The 23,187-nt window shown below is 38.7% G+C and overlaps 1 long non-coding RNA gene across 1 annotated transcript in view; it reads left to right on the forward strand.

Annotated features, from left to right (window-relative positions):
• Positions 1–7,647: 7,647 nt before the first annotated feature.
• Positions 7,648–23,187, forward strand: part of LOC137776538 (uncharacterized) — a 70,985-nt gene continuing 55,445 nt past the window's right edge. The window contains exons 1-3 of the long non-coding RNA XR_011076250.1: positions 7,648–7,768; positions 8,448–8,579; positions 13,534–13,649. This is a non-coding gene — a long non-coding RNA (uncharacterized lncRNA). The remainder of the gene's footprint in view (positions 7,769–8,447; positions 8,580–13,533; positions 13,650–23,187) is intronic.

A 23,187-nucleotide genomic window follows, 5' to 3' on the forward strand; every position in this document is an offset into this window, starting at 1 on the left:
GTGTTCATATGATAATTATGATCAATCTAAAGGAAATTCCCCTCCATACTTCTGGGAAATAGTGGTTTATATTATACATAGCTCAGTACCATTAAAACAAATACTCTTTTCATTATAGACTTGGAATCGTTGTCCTAAACTCTATCAGCACATATGATTAGCCTGAAAAGTTTAGAGAATTAGGTGAAACTGAAAGTAGCTAAATTCTATTTAAAATGAATTTTAGTGTTTCTCATAGTGCAAGTCTGAGAGCAATGAATTCTCTCATTTTTTGTTTAACTGAAATATCTTTATTTTACCCCTTTTTTGAAAAATATTTCCACTAGATATAGAATTCTGGGCTGACTGTATTTTTCTCCTTACACACTTTAAAAATACCATTCCATTGTCTTCAGGGCCCCAATGTTGCTGATGAGAAATTAGCCATCATTTGTATTATTGTTCCTCTGTCAATTTTGTGTAATCCTCTCACCCCCAGCAGCTTTTAAGATTTTTCTTTCTCTTTATTATTTTTTATTTTATCTTTTTGATTTTTCTCTGTATCTTTATTTTTCAGTAGTCTGATTACGATGTACTGAGTTGTGTGTTTCTCTTTGTATTTATCCTGCTCGGGATATATTGTGCTTCTTGGATCTGTAAGTCATGTCTTTCACCAACTTTAGGAAATTTTTGTTAAGTTATTTATTTAAATACTTTCTGTCCCTTTCTTGCTGTCCTCTCCCTGTAGGATTCCAATTTCATGTGTGTTAGACTGCTTGATATTTTCCGAAATATCATTGAGGCTCTTTATTTGCTCAACCATTTTTCTCTCAGTGCTTCAGATTGTATAATTTCTCTTGATGGAGCTTTAAATTAATTAATCCTTACATCTGCAATCTCCAGGTTATTGTTAAGCCCATCATTTATTTATTTGGTTGCGCCAGGTCTTAGTTGCGGCATGCAGGATCTTTGCTGCGGCATGTGGGATCTAGTTCCCTGACCAGGGATTGAACCCGGGCCCCCTGCATTGGGTGTGTGGAGTCTTAACCACTGGACCACCAGGGAAGTCCCTACACTGAGGTTTTTTTTTTTTTAACATCTTTATTGGAGTATAATTGCTTTACAACATGTTAGTTTCTGCTGTATAACAAAGTGAATCAGCTATATGTATACATATATCCCCATATCCCCTCCCTCTTGCGTCTCCTCCCTCCCATCCTCCCTATCCCACCTGTCTAGGTGGTCACAAAGCACCGAGCTGATCTCCCTATGCTATGTGGCTGCTTTCCACTAGCTATCTATTTTACATTTGGTAGTGTATTTATGTCAGTGCTACTCTCTCACTTCATCCCAGCTTACCCTTCCTCCTCCCCGTGTCCTCAAGTCCACTCTCTACATCTGCGTCTTTATTCCTGTCCTGCCCCTAGGTTCATTAGAACCTTTTTTTTTTTTAGATTCCATATATATGTGTTGGCATATGGTATGTGTTTTTCTCTTTCTGACTTACTTCACTCTGTATGACAGACTCTAGGTCCATCCACCTCACTGCAGATAACTCAATTTCGTTTCTTTTTATGGCTGAGTAATATTCCGTTATATATATATGCCACATCTTCTTTATCCATTCATCTGTTGATGGACACTTAGGTTGCTTCCAGCTACACTGAGTTTTGATAGAGATCAAAGAAAATGTGAAAATCCTCTCAGAATAAAGTCACCTCATTAAGATGAGAACAGAGAGGAGGTTATCAGAATTTTACTACTGGTTTTACTACTTTTTAACTTTAATAAATATTGCCTAAACTAAAACACTTTAAAAATTCTAAAGTATCTTAATTAAAAATAACTTTAATCTTTTGATAGTTAATAATTTTTTAAAATAAATTTATTTATTTATTTTTTGCTGCATTGGGTCTTTGTTGCTGCACGCAGGCTTTCTCTAGTTGCGGCGAGCGGGGGCTACTCTTCGTTGCGGTACACGGACTTCTCATTGCGGTGGCTTCTCTTGTTGTGGAGCATGGGCTCTAGGTGCGCGGGCTTCAGTAGTTGTGGCACATGGGCTTCAGTAGTTGTGGCTCTTGGGCTCTAGAGCGCAGGCTCAGTAGTTGTGGCACACAGGTTTAGTTGATCCGTGGCATGTGAGATCTTGCTGGACCAGGGCTCAAACCCGTGTCCCCTGCATTGGCAGGTGGATTTTTAACCAGTGTGCCACCAGGGAAGCCCATTGATAGTTAATAATTTTCAGATAGATGAATTGCAGAATAGATACAAGATTCCCTGGGCATGAAATTTCCTACATTCTCTACATTTCTCGTTTTCTTTTTTTTCCTAAAAAATAGTGTGCCATGGTATGAAGACTCTGCTGTGCCCAGAACATTTACTCCATAGAACATCAGGTATTGCATGCACCTTTCAACCCATCTATGGAAATAAAGAAAAGTCTTTGTCTTACTGAACTGTTTGAAGGGACAGCTTTTATTATAACAAGGTTAAGAACTTAGTATTGCCTAACTGGCAGAACTTAATTTCTTTCCCATTTAGTTAAATGTTTAGTTGTAATGATAGTTCTCATGGTACGTATGACCTATAATGGTGTTTTTGGTTGTTTAAAAGTTCTAGACAAACCCAATCCATAACCAAGAGAACTATTTCTGCCTTTCATCATCAGCAGATGAATTTGCTCTGGATGAAAAACATCCTGGAATTGATTTGCTTTTACTCTGCTCTTGCCACCCCCATCCCTGGAGTCTTCCAACCCTAACTCAGCCTTTTTGCCTTTCCAGAAACAGCATTTTTATTCATTCTATATTGACTTGTGCATGATGTACAGTATCTAAATTCCCTTTTGAAAACGAGAATTGATTTTGGGAAGAGGTAGAGATTCATTTCTAAAATATTTCCTCCATGTGAAAAGATTAAAGGTAAAAGAAAATCTCAGTTGCTGAAATGATTCCATGAAAGGTTAAAATCTACACCCTCTTTTCCTTCCTTTGGTACAGCACTGCCTTTCCTTATAGGTCTCCAAACAAAGCCATTTTAATGAAAAAAACATGACAAAGCACAAGGCAAAAATATACATCAATACTTTTCTCTGCTGTGACCTCGGGGCTCTCAGTAAAGTGTGCTTGCATGTCCCTCAGTAACTTTGAAAATGATTTTTTCACGGCTTTGATCACTTTCTGAACTGGTTTCTTGATTTCAGATGATGGTCTCATTTTCACATGAGAATGCTTCTTCAAGAAGTAACAAGGTTGAGAAACCAAACTTTGATCTATATCCTTTGATTATGGAAAAAATACGAATGTAATTCACTTATTGGAAACCATGTAATTTTTAGAGCCTTCAGTTGAGAAGCACAGCTAAGGCGTGGTATGTAGAAGTTTATATTTATGCCTTCAAGGTCTCACTCAAATCCTGACTGCTTATTTCCCCAGTAATGATGGTTGATGGTTGGTTTTGATTGCTTTAAAAGTGATTTCATTTTCTTTCTTTTTTTGGTCTGCTTCTGAGGAAGTAGTTTTTCACTGTTTAGAACTTAAAGACAATTGGTGGAATCCAGAAATTTGGCAAATGCCAACTAGAAAGGGAAGTCTGAACTTGAGTTTTTAGAACAATTTGAACCAGATATTGATTTTTTTTTCTTCTTTACATATTGAAATACCTACACGTTTATATTATTTCTAGTCATTTGTGGCTTTTCAAGCTATGTGCATTTGCCGTGGGATGAGAAGATTAAATGTTAATTCTGCATTTAACTAAATTAATAATTTAATTAATATGAGTTATTAGCTCAAGGGCATGAAAGAGTTCATCTAAGTACGTTAAATATGTAACATTTATCAACTACTAAATTGCTAACCTTCATCATTAATTGATAGCATCTTGGATTTAACCTTTTTGTTAAACTGCTTCAGTTGAAAGGATTTCTCTATAGGAACTGGGTGATAAAACTGTAACAGGGTGGGAATATATTTCTATTGTTTTCAGAGGAAGTTGAAGTGTAAGAGGTCTAAATGTTCAAATAACTCAAAACTCTTAGTAAAACTCTGGGTAGAAGAAATAAATGTACTGTACTTATGTTTTTCAGTTTTCATTTCCATGTTAGCCTTAGGCTAAAAATTCAGTTTTAGTATCATAATGTTTGTTCCTATTCAGAGCTTGTGGTAGATATGAATATGCTTAGACCCAGAGGTTGAATATACATTAAGGTAATCTGTTAGAATTTTAGTATAAATTTTTCAGTTACATTTCTCAGCAATTTACAGCTTAGTAAATTTTATTTTTCATCTAAATAAATTACAGGATAAAGTTCTGGAGCAAATTTCTTAATAGTCTAGGTCTTACATCATACTGAATCAGATATTATATGTTCATAGCTCTCATTTTAGCAATTAATCATAGACTGCTTAACTGTTCACTGTATAACTGTCTGGGCTCCACAAAGAGATTATAAAAACCCAGAAATTAAGGTTATAACATTGCCATACTATCCAGCATCTAGGACATGATGACTTTCATTAAAATTTTACTAAAATTAATAATTTTCTTTAGTAGGCATGTAGGCCAAAATTGTTCACAATAAAGAGAAGGGTGATTAGAAAATTATTGAAGTCTTTCTTTTCTTCATTATCTTGAATCCTTAAAATCATCTTTATCTTAAAATCCTTAAATATCATGAATCTTTTCTATCTATAATGTACATATAAATCTTAAATTTTTCATATCTTGCAAACAGGACCATATATGTTTCCAATATAAATTTTAAAATGAAAAATAAAGGAAAATTGTAATCATTGATGATTATATTTGAGTATTCTAGGATCTAGAGAAATTTAGGTTATTGAACATCAGAATCACAAAGAGGCCATTGAACCACTTTTCCTACTGTTCTATTAGGTGGAAAGAGGAGGTGTCACAGGAGAAAGAAATAGCTAAAGCTCTTTGTTTCTATAAAAAGTAAATAAAGGGTGAAAAGTAAAAAATAAGGAGAGAGTAAGAAAGCTAGGGTTTTTATTTCTCTCTACGTTTTGGGTCCCACATTTCCAGAAAGAGTTAATTCTTTAAAGCAGTAGTCCTCAAATGGGGTTAAGTATATAAAAGTCTAGAGGTTAAGTACATGAAAATTATTTTAAAATATGGAGGCATAGGTATTTCAGGGAGTCATTTCCCAGATTGTCAAGTACTATGTCTGTTGTTTTCTAAAACTGATCTTCTTGAGAGCATGCTGTGGTGGAGGTGTCATTCTGGGTAACTCCTTCACAACTGTCCTTCTCTGTTACTCCATAACTACAAGATGCCATATAGACCACTCTCCACATGATTGTCTCTCAAATCTCAATGTCATTTTGGAGACAGGGAGGAAGATTTACAACCCAGTGTACTATATAGAGCCTAAACACTAAACAAATATGAGGGTAGAATAAACTATTTTAAGACATGCAAGCTAAGCAAAATCATGCACCTTTTCTCAGAGAGCTACTGGAGCATGTGCTCTAACAAAAAGAGGGAGTAAAGAAGACAGTTAATCATCAACATAGGAGAAATGTGAAGGGAATCTTGGAAGTGATACCAAAAGAATATCTCCAGGTCATTAGCTATAATAGATTCGAGAACAGTCAATCTAAATGAAAGGGCATAAGGCCAAGGAGAGGTATTTTCAAGAAAAGAAAAAAAATTACTAGATTTTCTGCTGTGTTTGAATGTACTGAGAAATGATTTCCAATTTTGATGAGAACCTCAAAGATGATTGATACATAGAAAATTAAGTGAATGAAAGAAATGGCATATATGTAAGAAAGAAAAAATAATCATAGCATAATATCTATTTTAGTTATAAAAATATTTACATGCTTATAATAATGTAAACACCTGGATAATGATTTAACCAAAAATTGGATAGACTATTTGGTTAACTCATTGGGAAATTTGTAGAATGGGGAAGGGAGGAGGGTGTATGTATGTGAATGTGTGGGCACATAAAAGAGTTAAATCTTTATCTTAATGTTAAGGCTCAAACAAGAAATTCAGAAATAATAGTATACACTCGTAAAATAATTTTAAAAAGACTTTGGAATTGGGATGGGGAGTAGTGAGTGTGATAGGTAGATGCCCCAAAGATGTTCAGGTCCTAATCCCCAGAACACGTGAATATGTTAAGTAACATGACAAGAGAGACTTTCCAGATGTGTTTCTTTTCTTTTCTTTTCTTTCTTTCTTTTTTTTTTAATGCTTTGTGGGAAGCTCTTATCTTTTCTTATCTTTGTTTCCCTGTAGGTGAGGTGTTTTTCCTTCTGGCTGCTTTCAGGACTTCCGTGGTTTTCCTTAATCTGTGATTTTCTGTAATTTGAAAATGATATACCTAGGTGTAGTTTTTTGGGCATTTATCCTGCTTGGTGTTCTCTGAGCTTCCTCAGATAAATTAACTTAGATGAGGTAAGAATGCTTTGAGGTTGGTGCTATTACTGCTCCCACAGTAAACCCTATCAGTTAGCTTAAGGCAGTGAGCAGTTAAATCACGTGGCTAGTATGTGACAAGGCAAGGGTTTGCACTCAGGCAGTACTATTGATATTCTAAAGGCCCTATGGTTCATGTAGACTTTATTCCCAGCCACCTCACATTATTTTGAAAGAGTTGTGGCATGCCTTATTAACACATGAAAACAGGCTTCCCTGGTGGCGCAGTGGTTGAGAATCTGCCTGCCAATGCAGGGGACACGGGTTCGAGCCCTGGTCTGGGAAGATCCCACATGCCGCGGAGCAACTAAGCCCGTGAGCCACAACTACTGAGCCTGCGCGTCTGGAGCCTGTGCTCCACAATAGGAGAGGCCGCGATAGTGAGAGGCCCGCGCACCGCAATGAAGAGTGGCCCCCACTTGCCTCAACTAGAGAAAGCCCTCGCACAGAAACGAAGACCCAACACAGCCAAAATAAATAAATAAATAAATAAATAAAAGTGAAATTCTAAAAAAAAAAAAAAAAAAAAAAAACACATGAAAACAAAATGCTCACTTAACCTCAGTTACCTCTCAAATAGTACTTAATATATATCTAAACTATCTCTTCCCTCTCTGCTACTGCTAGTTGCTCTATTGTTGCTTATCTGGTAGACATTATTTGCAAATATCTCTGACTTTTAAGCATTCCTTTGTATCGGTGCTTTCCTTATATTGTTTTTTTCTTTTTTTTATTGCAAATGGTTAGGAGACAAAAAATGACTATGGTGTCTTAATTACAATGATTTCAATGAGCTGGTTTGACTTGCCTTTTTGTCTGTGTTCCCTCTGAACCCTGTCCTAGTTTCTGGGAGGTGTAAGGAACTGAGTGATTCATTTGGATCAACTGCTGTCATCAGGAAAGAGTGCCTGAGGGACAGAGGCTAGACTCGGATTTAAGATAACTAGAATCTAATCTCTGCTGGTTTACTGGCTGTTTTTACGTGGGGCTACATGTTGACTGTGATGTATAGGTGATCACTTAATTTCCTGTTCTTTGTATCTTTTCCCTCTAAAATGGCAGTAATTATTCTTTATCCCTTCTCCCCGCCACAAGGATATTGCAAAGATTAATTATTATTAAAACAAAATTATCAAGAGATAATTTGCTATATAAATATAAGAAATGATTCTCATTATTTCCTTGATCTTTATACCTGTGCCTGTAGGGTAAATAAGCACGTTCTCAATGAAGAGGGAGTGGTGAAATTCCTTCCAAAGAAGTCTGGCACTCATTCTAAATTGCCCTGGAGGCTCAGGAACCCTGGAATTGTTCCAGCTGGTTCTTACTCTGCCAGGTAAATATTTCCATGAACTAACAAGCTGTTTAAATTGATTATTCATGGATTCGACCGTAACTGTTGCCAGTTCTTGAGTTATCTTTGTGTTATATTTTTAGAACCCCTATAATTTTGTAGGTCCCAATGCTGAATCTGAGTCGGTATTGTTCTTCTAGGTGTCCTGTTAAAAAAGGACATTTATTGCAAACTTAATAAGATATTTAGAGGGAGGTGTTTCCAGATTGGTTTGTGACTTAGTATCATGGGGGTCCCATGTTCTTTCTTTCCTTATGCTTCAACATCTGTAGCCTGTTTAGTTTTTATCCTTAGGTGTCAGGCTTCATGGTCACCAGGTGGTTGCCACACATACAGACAGCAAGTCTTTATGCGGCCGAGTGTGAGTGCAGAAGGAGGAGAGCTGTCAAGGTGGCAAGAGGCAGCTCTTCTCACATACCTGTTTCCTTTTATCCAGGAACAAAAGTCTTTCCCAGAAGTCCCTCTACCTTACATCTCTTTGGGCAGAAGGGGGTCTCATGGCCTCTCTGAGCTACAAAAGTGGCTAGAAAAGGAAGGATCTCGCTTTTTTAGCATCTACATTAGGAGGTGGGCAAGGAGAAAGGATGAGGAATTGCCAACCAAAGTGTTTGTTGCAACTAACAAGCTGCTTTTCTTTCTTTCCCTTCCACTCCATTTACAGACAGCAGTGTCTGCCAACAGCCTCCCTCACTCTTGGAAATGGACTCTGACAAACTTACCGCCGAGGCAGTTGACACTTCCCATCGAGCGTGGAAGAATGGGGTTCCGAACTTTGTTACACTGTTTTTGAAAGGTAATCAGCTCCTGTACATGAGTGGATGGAACAGGTCCATTTAAATCGCTTTGAAGTTTACCTAGTAAAGCACCACAAAACTGTGCAAGCTGAAGAATTGAGGGGGAAAGTTGTACTGGCATTGATCTGTTTCTCATAACTGCCTTGGAAGGAGACAGATGACCATTAATCCTACTGATTTTATAAATGAGGATGAACAATTAAAGGGGTAGCAGTTTGAAATCTAGGAACTAGGCGTGAACAATTTCATTTCTAGGCTCCGAATGACCAAAGGTGCCAGGACAATAAGTTTTCTGTCCAAAACATGTTTGATATATGTCCATTGACAGCTGGATTTCATCTGAAATTCATGGATCTCTCCTTTTAAATCATTGTTTCTCAGAATTCCATACTTTTACATTGAAATTTGTATTTTGTCTGCCCTAGTCGGAGAATGCACGGGATGACCTTGTCGTTAGGCAGTATACAATACAATCAACTCTATGTGTTAATTCTAGAGTAGTTTCCCATCGATAGGAATGTAGGAAACGTACACTGGCATCATTATCCTGGACATTTCTCTTTGTTTTTATTGTATTCAATAAAATATTGACTTCAGTAGCTCACCTTGGAAGAGGAGTGTGATGGAGTTTGACTATCCTTTAGTTTTACCTTAATTGCCAAAATGCCAGGACCCCAAACCTGTCTTCCTCCTAGTGAGGTCAGGTTGGAGACAACGAGCACATCTTTCTGAAGGTGATCTCCTTGATCTGAAAACGAAGAGAACCACTTGATGTGAATAAAACCCAAAGAATTTTGGGAAATGTTGGTGTTTCTTGATCCACACTCTTTACTTGGGATAGATTTAGCTGAGAGGGGCAGGAACTTTGATACTGCTTAAACAAACAAGGAGTTTCATTTTTCTTGCAAAAAGTATGGAGGTGGTCATTTCAGGGTCCAGTGCAGCTGTTCTAGGGCCGGGCTCATTTCACCCTTTTACTTCACTGTCCTTCATGCATAATGGCTGAGCATCTAAGAATTATGTTAGCATTCCAGAAACAAAGAAGAAAGATGAATAAGGAAGAATAAGTGGCTAGATCAGGACTTGGAACATTTCCAGAAACCCCAGTAAATGTACATCTTCTTGCCCTGAACCGTGTCCCACAGTGACCTTTAGCTGCAGTAGGGTCTGATGCCTGTTTTGTTCTCTGGGCCCCGTGCCATTCCTGTCAGAATTGAAGTTCTCTAAATGAGGATGAAACAGGGAAGTGATATTGCCTCAGCAACTCACAGTGGACACCACACCCATCAGAGTCAGGCAGGTTATGGTACCTGTGTTTCATTCGCTGGTCATTATTCTCAATATCTATTGCCGTAGCTAATGTAAGTCAAAAGGATTAGATGTCAAAAATGAATCTACCATTTTCTTTTCTTTTTCAAGTAAGCAATAGTAGCCTTCCTATGCGTGTTTACTTTTGTGCAGAGTGGAAGTTTGTTTTCTAGTTTTACGTGTGTCGTTTTTCATATATTCCCAATTTTGGTGAGGGAGTGAAAGTTCATTTGGATGATAAAGTGAATCTTGGAGGGGCAAATTCATTCAGTTGTCAGATGGGTCTGGACCTCATCTGGTCACGTCTGTGCCCCCTGTATGGTGCCTGGGCACCTGGCCTCCCCTTGGAACCAGGGCCCCCTCAACCCCGCCCGACCTGCAGAGGATCAGAGCTAAAGGCTGAGGAGCAGTTTCTGAGTCACGAGGTGGCTCCCTTTGTGCTGTGCTGACCTGGCTGGCCAGCTGGGTCTGTGGGGACACTGCTGACGGTGTCAGGCAGTAGGTCCACAGTGTATTCAAACAGAGCCAGGGGGCTGCTGCATGCACAGTCTGACTGCATCATGAGCAGGGATCTTTCCCTAGGAACCTAAAGTGTGACAGGCGTTCCAAGCCGATGGAATCATGGGGTTAGCCCTTTGCAACCACGATGCTAATCAGAACATTATACTAATAGAAACCTTTTTAGAAGACTCTAGAAGTCACTTTTCTAATTTCCCACCTGTAGGAATCTCAGAGGACCTCACCTAATTCTTTGTGAAGACATCTACAGACACACACACATCATTTCACAAGTCAGCCAGTTCTGAAGAGCGTGTCAGAAGGGTGTTGATTGTATTAGGTGGATATCTCCTATCAGATTTCAAAATATCATACTAACAGTGAAACTCCAAAATCCTATTGGATAAAATGACAAAAAGGACTATTGCACTGACTGGGTATTACACTGCTAGGTCTTCCCTTTTGCGTTAGGCTTTGTTGATTCAGAAGTGAGCGATAGTAAGTCTCTGTCAGAAAATTTGGAGGGGAACTATATATGAAGCACAGCAACAATTCTGAAAAAAATGTGATGCAGTATAAAACAGAAAGAAATGAATGGTGTTATTTGCCCTGTGACTGGCATCTTTAAAATTAAAATGTTGAGGGTATATCCTTGCAAGGAACTTTGATCATATTCCTCTCCATGTTCGGAGAGATGGTAAAAAACAGGGTTATCTTCTTCCTCTTTCCTTCCTCCCTCCCTCCCTCCCTGTCTTCCTTTCCTTTATTCCTTCTTTCCAGGGCTTATAACTATGAGCATTTCAAGGAGGAGAGCTTAATCACTTTGGTTTGAAATCATGAGAAGAGACATCAGGAGTGAGTTATTTGAGTGTTTGGTCAGATGGGATGGGAGATATTGAATCCAAACATGAGGACCAATGCCATGCTTTTTATTGAGTCTCCTAGAGTGACTCAGTCATGATTATTCAGGCCACTGTTTCACAAAGTAAATATGCAGCCCACAGGCAGCCATCAGTGTTGACACTTTCTTATCCTTTATTTTGGGGAGGGCAAAGCATTTAGGAGCACACTGATGAATACTCAGCTATTTTCAACAAGTTTCCCCAAGAGGCAGATGACCTTCTCAAATAACAGGCTCTCAAGGAGGTACCTTGGGTTATGTGCCACTCTGGGCAAGCGACCTGTAACTGTATCACCATCTCTCTTAACAGCAGACTGCAATCCAAGGAGAGTGGAAACACAAGGGGAAACAAATACAGGTGCCCTGTGTGTTTTTAGAGGGTTGTCACAACTGATTTTAACGAAGCATATCGATGATGGTAGTTGAGGACAATCAGATGGTTGAAGACCACCTGTAGACTTCATCAGAGTCTGTTTATTCAGAGTTTCCTGTAGTGAGGGAGTCAGCTATTATCTCACTCCTTCTGCTAGAGACACAAAGGGATTTGAAAGGATAGTTTTATAGAGTGAAAGGAGGAAATTGCAACAGCTTTTGGTCCATGTCCAATTTGGGAGGGATTTCCCCTTAGGGTGGGATTTTGGGAAGTGGTATGGAGGTGGTGGGAGTGGGTTGTGGGCCAGGAGTTTTCTGATTGACTTGCGAATGTATGTGACAGTCTTTGATTGGGTCACTGTCAGCAAGCACATAACTGGGGCCTTCTCAGGCTGGGTAGGCCATGGGGGTTTTCCTGTTTCAACTGAAAGAATATCTGGTCCTCGGCTTTGGGCTCCAAATCTAGCCTAAGCCAGTGCTGCATGACTGTTGCATTAAACCCTAAGCTCCTTGTTTAGCATACACCAGTGCCTGGTATATAGTAGGGAGTCAATAAGTATTTGTAGAATATACAATACATATTTTATAAGAGGAACTTTTCTCCCAACATTTTATTGTAAAACTTTCAAATATAAAAGCTGAAAGAGCTGTACAGTAAGTATCCATATTGCCACCACCTAGATTCCATAATTAAAATATTACTGGATTTGCTTCGTCACAAATCTATCCATATATTTGCTCCACAAGAGGGATTTTCCTATGACACATTTGATTAAGCTAAAAAGAAAACAGTTTATAGCCTTACATACTTACGTGAGGAGAGATCCTAGTCCCAAGAGAATGTTGAGCGATGGTTCCAGAAATGTCTTAATTGCCCTTATCAACCACTATTTTTTGCCAAACATGGGAGGGGCTCAGATCCCGTATGAGGCTTTTAGTGTCCATCCACTTTAGGCAGTTAAAGTGCTAAAGGTTCATTTGTCGATAGTATTATTGAGCCAGGATTTACCCACACTTAAAAAAGATTATGATTAAACGTGTAGGGAGAAATGCCAATTTTAAAAAACTATATGGGATTTTAAGCTTAATGGAGCTACTACAGTCAGTGTTCATCATATGATTTTTTTGAAGATTCCATGGAACTCAGCTTCATTCACAAATGAAAGTTTATTCTGTAGGTGGAATGAGGCAGGTAAAAGTTGAATATGCTTTCTGCATCACAGACTGGTAAGAAGCTTGTCATCAAAATATGTTTGCTTGGTTTTTCCTCTGTTCTGAATTTTTTCTGGAGAGTTAATATATTTCTGTACTATTACTCTCTACTGCTAGATATCTGTGTGCTGTGAAAAGTCTAGCATATGGCCAGGGGAGGACTTGTGGGTACAACTGGGAGTCAGTGCAGCCTTTGAGTACAGAGCCGGATGCCTTGAGTTTGGGTTCAGCCTCCATCCTTCATAGTTGGGGCAAGTTACTTAGCTGCCCTGAGTCTCAATTTCTGCACCATGAAATTAATTTAATCCACAATGAAATTACCTCCCAAGGTTGTGATAAAGATGAAATGAGATACTGTGTGTAAAATGCCTGGCGCATAGTGACAACCAGTAAATACTAGTTGTCATCAGTTAAAATGAGGTAAAAGTCATATACTTAGGAGAACAATTAAAATATACTTATGTCGGTAGAATAGAATTCTAGTTTTGAGCTGGAAGGGGCTTCAAAAGTCCTCTCCCTCAGCTCCTTATCTGACAAATAAGAAACTGAAATCCAGAGACATTAAATAATTTCCCCAAGATAACAGTTGAATTTATTCTGGAAGAGGATGAAAACCAAGATTTTTTTATTCCCTTAGTAAAAAGCTCTTTCCACTATTCCAGGTGATCCTGTTTTGAGGATGCTGAGGACGGCCTACTACATCAATAAAGAGCACAATCCTTGGAGGCATGCAGACCTGGATCCACATCCAGACTTCACCTCTTATTATGTGACCTGGGTAGGTTACGCCTTCGTTTTCTCTCTGTAAATAGGTTTTGTAATCCTACCAGCTGAGGCTGTTCTGAGGTTAAGTGAGATAATAGAATAAGGCGCATCGCACAGCGCTCTGGTGTATAATAGAATAAGGCGCATCGCACAGCACTCTGGCATATAATAGCTTCGCTGTTATGGCAGCTGCTCTCAGTGAAAAGCAAGAAAAGGAGGTGGAGAAAGAGAAGGAGGAGTGGTCCCTCATTCTCATAATAAATTGTGAAAGACTTGGATCCTGAAAAGGCTGTGGCACTATCAGAGGGAGTTAGAAGAAAAGCAGAAATGAAGTAGGAGAATGAGAGAAGGAAAGAAGAGTAGAGAGAAAAGATGTTGATGGAAAACAACTGATGGTCATCAGTCATTTCTGTTACTTTGGGAGCTCTTGACTTTGGTTAGGAATAGACAATCACAGACATGGTGCAATTTGATTCCACTGCAAGATTCGCACCAACGGCGCTCCACCTCACCCTCTGCATGTGATTTGTTTTTCTTGACTCCTATCTGAGCTAATTTTTGGATTACATGGATGCAAAATCATTGTCTCAGAAGGTTGCTTTGCACCCTTTGATGTGTTCTATTGAGTAGCTGTGTAAAATATAGGCTCTGAGTAAGCTGTTTTCTCAATAAGAGAATGAGATAACCTAAATATGTTTTGAATTCAAGTGTAACCATTAAGATGGGTGGGTAGAGCGGACGGACTGCTGGAGTCCACGACGCAGTGATGTGTCATGGTCAGGAGCACAGGGCTGTAAGAGACGTATCTGTGATGATGGAAATGTTCTCCATCAGCTCTGCCCAGTGGAAGCCATGGGCTACGTGTGGCTATTGAGCACTTGAACTGTGGCTAGTCCCGTTGAAGAACTGAATTTGTAATATTATTTAATTTTAATTAGGTTAATTAATTAATTTATTTAAAAAAAATTTATTTTATTGAAGTATAGGTGATTTACATGTTGTGTTAATTTCTGCTATACAGCACAGTGATTCAGTTATACATATAAATATATTCTTTTTCATGTTCTTTTCCATTATAGTGTATCAGAGGTTATTGAATATAGTTCCCGGTGGTATACAGTAGGACCTTGTTGTTTATCCATTATATATATAATAGTTTGTATCTGCTAATTCCAAACTCCCAATCCATCCCTCCCTCTCCCCACTCCCTCCCCCTTGGCATAATTAGGTTAATTTAAAATTTAAATATGGCTGCAGGACATATTGGGCTGTGTAGGACATAGAGTGTAATGGTAGGACGCAGACACTGAGGCACGTGGCCAGGGTTTGCATCCCAACCTTGCCCCTGGTGGTCGCTCCACTGCTGAGTTCCATGGTGTCCCCGTCTGTCAGAGCTGTCGTGAAGACCACGAGTCAATAGATGGGGTCAATATATGGAAAGTCATGTATTGAGCCAATATATGGAAAGAGTCACTATATGAAAATGAATCAATATATGGAAAGTACTTAGAACAATACCTGGAAATATCACATATATGTATACATATATATTCATGTATATATATATATATATATATATATATATATATATATATATATATATATATATGAGCTTGTTATTACTTTTATGAGGAGGCCATGAGATCTATTTTAATTAACTAGATCATTAAATAGTTATTTGGCCTGATTTTTGCCCTTCTTGACTGCCTAGGCCTGGGTAGTTCTATCAGATAAACAAGGGGGTTAGTCAATGCATCCTCTTCTGGTTCTGAGAGTTAATGTCTCTGTGCATTGGCCGTTTTCACTTGTATAGATGACTGATAGGAGGAGATTTTGATTTTGCTGCAGATTTATTGGTATGTTGTCTTCTATCCTCAGTTTTTGCATCTGATGGATGAGGAAAGCGCTACCTCATTTCTCAGATGTCTACATTTTAGAGTCACATGAGGGATATTAAATAACATTTAAGTAAATAGTTGCATTTCAGGTGTTTGGAACAGATTTCCCATGAATTATGATCATTATAACATAGCAAATATTGAGTGATTTTTCTAGGCACTGGGCTAAGTGGTTTATGGGCATTATTTCCATTGGTCTCCAGTGCAACCCTATTAGGGAGATATTGTCCCAGTTATTTTAAGGGGACAAGACAGAGAGTTTAAGCAGTGTGTTCCAGGTCACATAGCCAATGGACAGCAGAGACAGGCTATGTTCTCTTTGACTCTGAAATGTGTATCCCGAAGTTTGCTGAGTGGCCTTCTCTTGCTATCTGAGAACACACTTCTTAACTCAATGTTTTTGCCCACGTGCTTTAAAAAATTCAGTGATTGAGAAACCAGTTTTAAATTTGGAAAAATTTTAGAAACAGGAAGCGAGATAGCTTTACAGAATGAGGAGAGAAAATGTTGGTTGTTTATGCCCCTTTTGTTGGTGAACTTTCAGTCATTTGGAATTTACTCTGCACAGTTTTCCTTCAGAAAGTCTCTTGCTCTGGTGTTTCTTATGCTGTTGCCAACACAAAGAATCCGATGAAAATAAACTCCCAATTACCCCCATTAGCAAATAAAGAAATATCTCACTGCCTGACAGCATTTCAATAAATTTTTTTAACTTGCAAATTTGTAAATGTAGAGAGGGTGGGGAGGGACGTGAGTGGATAAATTACTTAAGGTAACATTGGCACATTTTTTGGTTGTCTCTTGTCTAGAAAACCATCTCCAAGAGGTCTAGGGATCCCTACACAACCCCAGTCCTATCATTGTGTGCTTGTTTTCCTTTGTGCACGGCTGTCAAGGTCATCCTTACTGTCTTGTTGTCTTTCTTATTCATTCAGTGAGTGAATTCAGAGAATACAGGGCACCTGATTTCCTCTTCAACAATCGTCTCTTCATTCATGTTGGTGGGATTGACCCCACCCAACATCCAGGGATGGACCCTCATTGGTTTCAAACAATAAGTGCTTACCATTTTTGTTTGTTTGTTTGTTTGGTTTTGGCCAAGGGATCTTAATTCCCCCACCAGAGATCGAACCCGAGCCCTCACCAGTGAAAGCACGGAGTCCTTACCACTGGACCACCAGGGAATTTCCTTACCATTGTTTCTTTTTTTTTTTACCATCTTTATTGGGGTATAATTGCTTTACAATGGTGTGTTAGTTTCTGCTGTATAACAAAGTGAATCAGCTATATGTATACATATATCCCCATATCTCCTCCCTCTTGCATCTCCCTCCCACCCTCCCTATCCCACTCCTCTAGGGGGACATAAAGCACCGAGCTGATCTCCCTGTGCTATGCAGCTGCTTCCCACTAGCTATCTATTTTACATTTGGTAGTGTATATATGTCCATGCCACTCTCACTTCGTCCCAGCTTACCCTTCCCCCTCCCTGTGTCCTCAAGTCAATTCTCTACATCTGTGTCTTTATTCCTGTCCTGCCTCTAGGTTCTTCAGAACAATTTTTTTTTTTTTTTTTAGATTCCATATATATGTGTTAGCATACGGTATTTGTTTTTCTCTTTCTGACTTAACTTCGCTCTGTATGACAGACTCTCGGTCCATCCACCTCACTGCAGATAACTCAATTTCGTTTCTTTTTATGGCTGAGTAATATTCCATTGTATATATGTGCCACATCTTCTTTATCCATTCATCTGTCAATGGACACTTAGGTTGCTTCCATGTCCTGGCCATTATAAATAGAGCTGCAGTGAACATTGTGGTACATGACTCTTTTTGAATTATGGTTTTCTCAGGGTATATGCCCAGTAGTGGGATTGCTGGGTCGTATGTTAGTTCTATTTTTCATTTTTTAAGGAATCTCCATACTGTTCTCCATAGTGGCAGTATCAATTTACATTCCCACCAACAGTGCAAGAGGGTTCCCTTTTCTCCACACCCTCTCCAGGATTTATTATTTGTAGATTTTTTGATGATGGCCATTCTGACCAATGTGAGGTGATACCTCATTGTAGTTTTGATTTGCCTTTCTCTAATGATTAGTGATGTTGAGCATCCTTTCATGTGTTTGTTGGCAATCTGTGTATCTTCTTTGGAGAAATGTCTATTTAGGTCTTTGGCCCATTTTTGGAATGGGTTGTTTGTTTTTTTGATATTGAGCTGCATGAGCTGCTTGTAAATTTTGGAGATTAATCCTTTGATAGTTACTTCGTTTGCAAATATTTTCTCCCATTCCGAGGGTTGTCTTTTCGTCTTGTTTATGGTTTCCTTTGCTGTGCAAAAGCTTTTAAGTTTCATTAGGTCCCATTTGTTTATTTTTGTTTTTATTTCCATTTCTCTAGGAGGTGGGTCAAAAAGGATCTTGCTGTGATTTATGTCATAGAGTGTTCTGCCTATGTTTCCTCTAAGAGTTTGATAGTGTCTGGCCTTACGTTTAGGTCTTTAATCCATTTTGAGTTTATTTTTGTGTATGGTGTTAGGGAGTGTTCTAATTTCATTCTTTTACATGTAGCTGTCCAGTTTTCCCAGGACCACTTATTGAAGAGGCTGTCTTTTCTCCATTCTGTATTCTTGCCTCGTTTATCAAAGGTAAGGTGACCATATGTGCGTGGGTTTATCTCTGGGCTTTGTATCCTGTTCCACTGATCTATATTTCTGTTTTTGTGCCAGTACCATACTGTCTTGATTAGTGCAGGTTTGTAGTATAGTCTGAAGTCTGGGGGCCTGATTCCTCCAGCTCCGTTTTTCTTTCTCAAGATTGCTTTGGCTATTCGGGGTCTTTTGTGTTTCCATACAAGTTGTGAAATTTTTTGTTCTAGTTCTGTGAAAAATGCCATTTTACCATTGTTTTGTAAAAAGTACATAATTGCCAAGCCCTATGCTTGCCCATAAAGTGCCTGCTGCAAGAACCGGATGGAGCCTCAAGTGTCTCACTTGGGATCTCTTGGAAAACCATGCCTGCACTTTGTCTCATAAACTTAAAAAGATTATCCACCAAAAGGAGGAATTTTCAGCCTCCCTCCCTCCTCAAAATAATCAGCACTTAAAGCCTAGAATCCCTGCTAATATGGAATAAATGCCTCTTTATTCCTACATGTCTATCCCTTTTTCTTTTAGTCGGTTTCTGAGTGAGAGGCTCTCTTCTTCTCAGCAAGAAAATGAACTTAGCTTTGCTTCTTGCTCTGGGCTTCTTTCCTTTATTCTCTGGCACTGTCCTGCTGAATTCAGGGATTCCTTTTGTTATGGTGCAAGACCTAAGTCAGCCCGATAAAGACCATCTGGACTTTCAGTAAGCTGCCGGGACTTAAATGAGGAAGCTTGTAGCTCTAGAAACTACCAGGTGCCATCTTAGGAGGAAGAAGAAATCTGGTCAGAGGTCAAAGTTGTACAAAGCGCAGAATTGAGATATAGAAGGAAATTGGATCCTTGATGATCAAGCCTTACCTGAAGTCTAAATCTGAACTTTTCAGTCAAATGGGCCAATAAGTCCTCATTATTTAGATGAGTTTGCATTTTCCTTAACTGATAATGGGAAACATCTTAACTTGTGCAGAGGGTATAGTATACAGGCTAGGAAGCATAATAGCTCCTGGGCTCACACTGATGGATAAGATAAAATCCTTGCCCTTAAAATTCAGGAGTTCAAAAGAGGCTGAAGAATTATTTCATATTTAGACCAAAGTGACATGAGAACTAAGTGCAACGCATGATTGTAGACTGGTTCCTGGGCTGAAAAAGTTAGCCATTAAGGATGTTACTGGAATAAGTGGCAAAATTTGACTATGGATGGTAGATCAGTCAACAGTATCAATGTTAAATTTCTGACTTAGACCACTGTGCTGTGGTTTGGTAAGAAAATGTTGTTGCTCTTAGGAAGTAATCACTATTTACAGGGAAAAGGGCACAATGTCTCCTTACCCTTAAGGGGTTCAGGAGAAAAAAACATGTATATATGGAGAGACAGTGAATGCCAAAGCAAATAAAGCTAAATATTAATAATTGGTGAATCTAAAAAAAAAAAAATTCAGGAGTTCATAATTCAAAAACCTTCTTTCCCCCATTTAATTTTTTCCTCCTTGTAATGCAATAGGCAGAACTATTCTTTTGTGATACAGTTAAAATTTTTTAAATATACATTTTGAATTGAGATATAGTTCACATGCCATAATATTCACCCTTTTAAGATGAGCAATTCAGTGGCTTTTGTATATTCACAAGGTTCTGCAATCATTGCTGTCTAATATCAGAACCTTTTCATCAGCCCCCAAAGAAACCCCATATCCCTAGAAACCCCGTATTCCCATCCATCTTCCCCTCAAGCCTGGCAGCCACTCATCTCCTTTCTTTATCTATATGTTCTGGACACTCCATATAAGTGGAATCATAATAAGTGGCCTTTGGTGATTGCCCTCTTTCATTTGGCATAATGTTTTCAAGGTTCATTCATGTTATGGCATGTCTCAGTCCATCATTCCTTTTTCAGGTATAATTAACATACAACACTATATTAGTTTTAGGTGTACAACATAATGATTTGTTATTTGTATATATTGTGAAATTATCACCACAATACATCTAGTTAACATTCATCCCCATACATAGTTACAGAATTTCTTTTTCTTGTGAAGAGATCTTTTAAGATTTACTAACTTAGCAACTTTCATATATGCAATATAGTATTATTAACTAGAGTCACCCTGCTGTATATTACATCCCCATGACTTATTTATTTTATAACTGGAAGTTTGTACCTTTTGACTCCCTTCCCCCATTTTGCACCCCAGTGCCTTCTTCTGACAACCACCAATCTGTTCTCTGTATCTGTGAACTTGTTTTTTTTAAATTTATTTTTGGTTTTGTTTTTTAGATTCTACATATAAGTGAGATCACACAGTATTTATCTTTCTCTCTCAGACATATTACATTTAGCATAATGCCCTCAAGGTCCATCCATGTTGTCACAAATGGTAAGATTTTATTCTTTTTAAGGCTGAATAATATTCCAGTGAGTGTGTGTGTGTGTATGTATGCCACATTGTCTTTATCCAATCATCCATCAATGGACACTTAGGTTGCTGTCATATATTGGCTATTATAAGTAGTGCTACTATGAATGTAGGTGTGTATATATCTTTTCAAGTTAGTGTTTTCATTTTCTTTGAATAAATACCTAGCAATGGCATTGCTGGATCATATGGTAGTTCTATTTTTAATTTTTGGAGGAACCTCCATACTGTCTTCCACAATGGCTGCACCAATTTACATTCCCATCAATAGTGCACAATGGTTCCCTTTTCTCCACATCCCTGTCAACACTTGTTATTTCTTGCTTTTTGATACTAGCCATCGTAACAGGTGTGAGGTGATATCTCATTCTCTCATTGTGGTTTTGATTTGCATTTCCCTGATGATTAGTGATGTTGAGCATCTTTTCATGTACCTATTGTTTATCTGTATGTCTTCTTTGGAAAAATGTCTATTTAGATCCTCTGCCCATTTTAAATTGGATTGTTTATTTTTTTGCTATTAAGTTGTATGAATTCTTTGTATATTTTGATGTTAACCTCTTGTCACATATATAATATGCAAATATTTTCTCCCATTCACTAGGCTGCCTTTTCATTTTTGTTAATGATTTCCTTTGCTGTGCCTTCATTCCTTTTTTTTTTTTTAAACTTTTGGGTTTATTGATTTATTAATTTATTTATCCATTTATGGCTGTGTTGGGTCCTCGTTTCTGTGCGAGGGCTTTCTCTAGTTGTGGCAAGCGGGGGCCACTCTTCATTGCGGTGCGCGGGCCTCTCATTATCGCGGCCTCTCTTGTTGCGGAGCACAGGCTCCAGACACGCAGGCTCAGTAATTGTTGCTCACGGGCCTAGTTGCTCCACGGCATGTGGGATCTTCCCAGACCAGGGCTCGAACCTGTGTCCACTGCATTGGCAGGCAGACTCTCAACCACTGCGCCACCAGGGAAGCCCTTCATTCCTTTTTATAGCCAAATAATATTCCTGTGAATGGATATGTGACACCTTGTTTACTGATTCATCAATTGATGGACATTTGAGTTGTTTCTATTTTTTGGCTTATGAATAATGCTGCTATGAACATTTACTTACAAATTTCCACGTGGACATATGTTTTTAATTATCTTAGGTGTATGTTATGAGTGGAATTGCTGGGTCATATGGTAACTCTATGTTTAACTTTTTGAGGAGCTGCTATGCTGTTTTCCAAAGTGGCTGCACCATTTTCCATTCCCACCAGCAATGTCTGATGGATCCAGTTTCTCTATATCCTTGTCAACACTTGTTATTTTCCATCATTTTCATTATGCCATCCTAGCGAGTGTGAAGTGCTATTTCATTATGGTTAATGGGCAGGATTTTGTGAAGATTCCTCCCTGAGCTTGGCCAATCTTCAGATGACATGCTGTAATCATAGCTCTGGTCATGGCATTCTTCCTATTCTACTTCTACTATTTTGTCTGTTTTTTTTCCTCTCAACCCATCCACTCCTGCTTATTAACAAATCAAAATATATAGAGATCAAAAGGAAATTATTGATATAGTAGGTCTAGAGTGGGTTCTTTGGAATCTTTTTTTTTTTTTTTAACATCTTTACTGGAATATAATTGCTTTACAATGGTGTGTTAGTTTCTGCTTTATAACAAAGTGAATCTTTCTTTTTATAAAACTTACCTGATAATTCTGAAAGAAGCCAGATTTTGGAACTATTGCTCTGGATTTAAGCAAGCACTGTTTTTGGTTCGTTACTTGTAATTTGAACAGTGTCTGGCCCATTGTCAATGCTAAATACACTGAGGATCATGATAGAGAGATCTAAGACTCTGGAGAAGCCCTTCTATTTTATTCACTAACAAACTGGATATAAAGGGAGCAGAAAACATTTGTTCAGAGTTGCACAGAACTTCAAAACACTCCATGAGGTGACAAAACAAACTTTGGTATTAAATGTCCAAGCCTCATAATATGCATGAGGGGATGCTGGCCTTCCATTTCTTTTTTTTTTTTAATTTATTTAGCTTTTATTTATTTATGGCTGTGTTGGGTCTTCGCGTCTGTGTGAGGGCTTTCTCTAGTTGCGGCAAGTGGGGACCACTCTTCATCGCGGTGCGTGGGCCTCTCACTATCGCGGCCTCTCTTGCTGCGGAGCACAGGCTCCAGACGCGCAGGCTCAGTAATTGTGGCTCACGGGCCAAGTTGCTCCGCGGCATGTGGGATCTTCCCAGACCAGGGCTCGAACCCGTGTCCCCTGCATTGGCAGGCAGATTCTCAACCACTGCGCCACCAGGGAAGCCCTGGCCTTCCATTTCTAAAGTCATGGCTCTGTGTGTGACACTTGGAGGCCCTCAGAGCTGAGGGCTAAAGAAATGGAACCCAGATGTCATTTGACGTCACCTTGCTGCCTTCGTGATATTAATAAACAAGCAGAGAGTCCCTATCTTAGTTTGTTAAAAGCCTTTCCCAAGTTTTCTGCAAAGTCCTGAAGGTTTCATATCAAGGCCCCTCTGGTTCCCAGGCTCTTTGTTCTTCAGTCTTTCCCCGCTGCCCATAGGACTTGGCCTCTGTCTTT

The sequence above is a fragment of the Eschrichtius robustus genome, chromosome 14 (assembly GCF_028021215.1).
Source record: "Eschrichtius robustus isolate mEscRob2 chromosome 14, mEscRob2.pri, whole genome shotgun sequence".
Lineage (NCBI taxonomy): Eukaryota > Metazoa > Chordata > Mammalia > Artiodactyla > Eschrichtiidae > Eschrichtius > Eschrichtius robustus.